This window comes from Sapajus apella, unplaced genomic scaffold, assembly GCF_009761245.1.
Source record: "Sapajus apella isolate SASKATOON/1434 unplaced genomic scaffold, GSC_monkey_1.0 scaffold218, whole genome shotgun sequence".
Taxonomy (NCBI): Eukaryota; Metazoa; Chordata; class Mammalia; order Primates; family Cebidae; genus Sapajus; species Sapajus apella.
This window is the reverse complement of record NW_022437158.1, coordinates 515,054-520,042: the sequence shown is the minus strand read 5'-3', so window position 1 is coordinate 520,042 and position 4,989 is coordinate 515,054. Positions and strand designations below refer to the sequence as shown.

General features: G+C 59.5%; 1 protein-coding gene across 2 annotated transcripts in view; it reads left to right on the top strand.

The window, feature by feature from the left end:
- The window catches only part of GALNT9 (polypeptide N-acetylgalactosaminyltransferase 9), a 118,775-nt gene that overhangs the window by 74,110 nt on the left and 39,676 nt on the right, over positions 1-4,989 (top strand). The gene's annotated exons all lie outside the window — the stretch shown is intronic.

The following is a 4,989-nucleotide window of genomic DNA, read 5'->3' as shown; positions in this document are numbered from 1 at the left end:
GGGACAGTGAGGTTGAACGTGGCCGCAGCGTCCCGGGACAGTGAGGGCGAGCGTGGCCGCAGCGTCCCAGGACAGTGAGGGTGAGCGTGGCTGCGGCGTCCCGGGACAGCGAGGGTGAGCGTGGCCGCAGCGTCCCAGGACAGTGAGGGTGAGCGTGGCTGCGGCGTCCCGGGACAGCGAGGGTGAGCGTGGCCGCGGCGTCCCGGGACAGTGAGGGTGAGTGTGGCCGTGGCGTTCAGGGCTCCTGCTCAGGGCACCGAAGTCTCTCCGGAGCCTGGGCTGAGGCAGCTGGAAGCTGAGCTGGTCGGCCAAGGCCCCCAAGGTCCCTGAGCTGGAGTAGGGGATGGGAGACGGGGCTACACTGAGTCTCTCTAGAAGCTGGGTGGCAGTGTCGCTGAGAAATCCTGTAGAATTGCAAAAGATGGCATTTCCCACGGCAACTGTATTTTTCAAGCCCCTGGTTTTGTTGTAGGAATTGCCCAGGGTGGGGGCAGTGGATTGGGACCTTGTAAAAGTGGGTTCTTTGGCACAGGGGAGGGCAGCTGGGGGGACCCCAACCATATTCCGTACCTCTGTCTTGGCTGGGTGTGGAGGGCAGGGTGCAGAGGGAGGTGAGGGTGCCTGGAGTCTCCATGGGAGCCATGGTGGGATCCTGGGGTACAGCCTGTGCAGAACTGGGGGCAATTCTGGGGTACAGCTGGGAAGGCCAGTGTAGAACTGGGGTCCTGGAGTGCAGCTGGGAAGGCCCATGCAGAACTGGGTACACTGGGGGTACAGCTAGGAAGGCCTGTACAGAACTGGGGTGCACTGGGGTGCAGCTGGGGGGTGCTGGGGCACAGCTGGGAAGGCCTGTGTAGAACTGGGGGGCACTGGGGTGCAGCTCGGGGTGCTGGGGCACAGCTGGGAAGGCCAGTGTAGAACTGGGGTGCACTATGGGTGCAGCTGGGGGTGCTGGGGCACAGCTGGGAAGGCCAGTGTAGAACCGGGTACACTGGGGGTGTGCTGGGAAGGCCTGTGTGGACCTGGAGGACCCTAGGGGTACATACAGCTGGGAAGGCCCATGTAGAACTGGGGGCCTGGGGAAGGCAGGCCTCAGCTCTGTGCCCCACACCTTCCAGGAGCACAGAAGGCCCAGGCCAGCCCAGCAGGCTCCCCTGGCTGCGTGCCCGGCCACCCGATGAGGCCCGTCCCAGAGGGAGAGCCGTGAGGCTCAGCTCCTCTTTTCCGCCCTCTTCCCCATTTCAAACCTACGATGGTGGCTAAGAGAACTGATGGAAAGTTCTGGAAGAAGCTGAGTTATGAACGAGGGAATCCAGGGTGGTGGAGCTCATTCTCCTCCTAGACCCTCTAAGCTCAGACTGGCCGTCACCCGCAGGACAGGGGCTTCGCAGCACTGTGCCCAGGCCCTGCTGCTCCAGAGGCTGGTGCAGCCGCAGTGGGCAGGGAAGAAATGGAGGCACTGGGCAGGCAGGGCCTGGGGCCGTCTCAGGACCACCCGCTCCAGCTCCAGGTGAGATGGAAGGTGGAGCTCAGAGTGGGCCCAGCATCTGAGGACGCTCAGCTGGGAATGTCCCAGGGCAGGACTCCTGGCCCAGGAATCCAGCGGCAGCACCTGCTCTGGGCACCACGCGGGCAAGGGTGGCTCCTGCAGGGCACAGAGATGTGATGCCCTGGGGTCAGGCCGCGTCTCCCGGGACCATGTCGTGTGAGGGTCTGAGCTGGGGGGTGGTTCATTTCTGTTTTGCCCGTGGGCTTCTATTCATAGAAGAGACTATCAAAAGCTGGTTTTTGAAAATGTATATGTAGTTTATTAAGTTGCACCTTTCAAAACCTGCTGCAAACTCACAGTTCACCTTAAATATCATATTATTATGGTCACAAACCTTCCCCGTGGCCCTGATTGGTTAACTGAGGTTGGGCAGATCAAATAACACCATGAAACAGCAATCACTGTTTTTGTGCTTTTAGTTAGTGAAATTCCCTGGAGCCTTTTAAAAATGACACTTATAAATGCAATGTTTTATTTTCTTTTAATCACTGTGAATGCCTGACATCACACCAGAAATCCCCCCGTCAGGTGCTTTAAACATTCTAGTTTATCTAATACTTTGAATTTAGACCAGATCTCAAATTCTGTGAAGCATTTCAGGACTATTTGCAAATGTATTTAATCCTCTCATCCTGTCGGATTTTAAATTGCACATCCAGAATCAATCCTCGCTGACACATTTTTAAATGGAAGCTGGAAGTTAACCTGGTGGGTTCTTTAATATCCTGACTTCCCTAACTGCTGAGATTGTTAGGCACCGGGCTGCGAGGCTCTGCCCTGACTGAACGCGCCCACGCGGGTGTCGGCTTCTCTCACCATCTCCCCAGTGCTCACCCTGCGGAGCAGGAGGCCAGGCCGGCGGTCAGGGGCCCAAGGAAGCCAAGGCCCTCAGAGGGAGGAGCGTGCCGCAGAGACTGAGACCGGCCCGGGGAGGGTGCCGGGGACGGGCAGCGCGGCCACCACCGAGGCTGGAGAGTGAGGGAAGACGGGAGCCCTGGGGTGGAGACACCCAGCAGATGTAGTCCCCGGAGGCGGCCACCGTCAGTGGAGACAAGTCTCCTGTGCAGGACGGCCCAGGGAGAAACGCCCCAACCTCCCCCAAACAAAATCAGCTTCCATGGGCCAAACCCAGTTGCAGTGAGAGGCCAGGAGGCTGGGTCGTGGCACATCCCAGGCTCACAGCAAAGCCGAGGCCACAGTGAACCCGTGCGGTGGGCAAGGTCAGCAGGCCGGGCCGGGGCGTGGGCACGGGAGCTCAGAGGATCTGGCTACAGCTGACGAAGTGCTCTCCTGGGTCTCTGTGACACAGTGGCCCTACTTTTTTCTCTTTTCTTTTTTTGAGATAGAGTCTTGCCCTGTCATCCAGGTTGGAGTGCAGTGGTGCAATCTCAGCTCACTGTAACCTCGGCCTCCCGAGTTCAAGCAATTCTCCTGCCTCAGCCTCCCGAGGAGCTGGGACTACAGGTGTGTGCCCCCACGCCTGGCTAATTTTTGTACTTGCAGTAGAGACGGGGTTTCACCCTGGTGGTCAGGCTGCTCTTGAATTCCTGACCTCAGGTGATCTGCCTGCCTCAGCCTCCCAAAATGGTAGGATTACAGGCATGTGCCACCGCACCCAGCCTGACTCCTCCGAGGGGCAGGGGAGCCTGTGTCACCACTGGTTCTGTCTTTCACTTTTATCCCCTGACACTGCACAGCTGCAGCCATGCCCAGTGTTTGCTGTTCCCTCGGCTGACTCCCCGACTGCTCTCCCTGACCTCTTTCGCATCCTGAGGGTGTGGCAGTTTTCACCCTGCTGTCTTGTCTGGCGGTCAGAGGTTGCTCTGTGGGGGGAGACAGGCTGAGAGCCAGAACCCCATTCTCCCAGCCAGGGACAGCAGCTCACCTGTCCCCATCCCCACACCCCCCACCAGCCCCAGCCCTGCCGGGCCCCCGGATGCTGACCACTGCTTTCCAGTCCCCCAGCTCCTTCCCTGCTCCTGCCTGGTGAGCTCGGAGCTGGAGGCACTACAGACATCAGAAGCTGCACTGTGGTCCCAGTGGCTGTCCCGAGGCCGCACCACCCCATCTGTCCCCACGACCTGACCGCACGTCCCCGAAGTTTCCCTTCACATCTTTCCTGCTGAGCCCACTGGGGTGAACTTTCTTTCTTGTAGGGCGTGGTCAACACAGGACTCTTCCAAAAAATATTTAGGATGCAAAGCTGGCAAGGAATGGTGATTGGCGAGTGATGAATGGGTGATTGACAGGTGGGCTGGGTCAGCAGCTGATTCCCAGTCCCCCTGGTGGGAGGGGCCTTCACGAGGACAGAAGGCCGGGCGTGCGTGGTGGTGCGTGGGGGAGACCTGTGATGGACGCGGAGTTCAGGGGGCCCCAGGACAGCCAGGCGGGGCTCGCAATCGGGGTTAAAGCATGAGAGGCGGAATGGGGACCATGCAGAAGCCATTTGAGGGGACGACAGAGGCAGGAGAAATGGAAATAGAAACAGGGCCTCTAGGAGCCAGGTGAGGGGACGCACGGTGTCTGGGGGGAAGGACGGATACCAGAGCGGCCCTGTGAACCCAACTCGTTTCCCCAAAGAGTGGACGCCCTGGCCTTCAGGAACCGGGTCTGCAATGCGGGGCCCCCACTAGAGGCCTCTGGTCTGTGGAAGAAGCCAGCTTGAGGGAGTCACCTGCAGGTGCCTGGGGGCCAATGGAGCCACGGGAGGGGACCCATAGCTGAGCCCCAGGTGGACAGGGAGACAGGCACCCAACTCCGGGGGATGTGAGGGCTCTGGCATGGGAAGAGGAGTCGGAGTTCTCCCCTAGGGAGCTGGAGAACATTCAGGAAGAAGAGCAAAGGATGGGCCCGTGCAAGAGACAGCTAAAAGGGTGGGGAGGACTGGATGCTGAGGCTGCTGCGGGCACGGACAGCCCCAGGAAGGGTCTGCGGTGTGTGTAACTGTGCGTAGACGGCCCCGGGAAGGGTCTGTGGTGTGTGTAACTGTGCGTAGACGGCCCCGGGAAGGGTGTGTGGTGTGTAAATGTGTATGGACGGCCCCGGGAAGGGTCTGTGGTGTGTAAATGTGTATGGACGGCCCCGGGAAGGGCGTGTGGTGTGTAAATGTGTATGGACGGCCCCGGGAAGGGCGTGTGGTGTGTAAATGTGTATGGACGGCCCCGGGAAGGGTGTGTGATGTGTAAATATGTGTAGACGGCCCCAGGAAGGGCGTGTGGTGTGTAAATGTCTGTAGACAGCCCCGGGAAGGGCGTGTGGTGTGTAAATGTGTATGGACGGCCCTGGGAAGGGTGTGTGGTGTGTAAATGTGTATAGACGGCCCCGGGAAGGGTCTGCGGTGTGTGTAAATGTGTATAGACGGCCCCGGGAAGGGCGTGTGGTGTGTAAATGTGTATAGACGGCCCCGGGAAGGGCGTGTGGTGTGTAAATGTGCATAGACG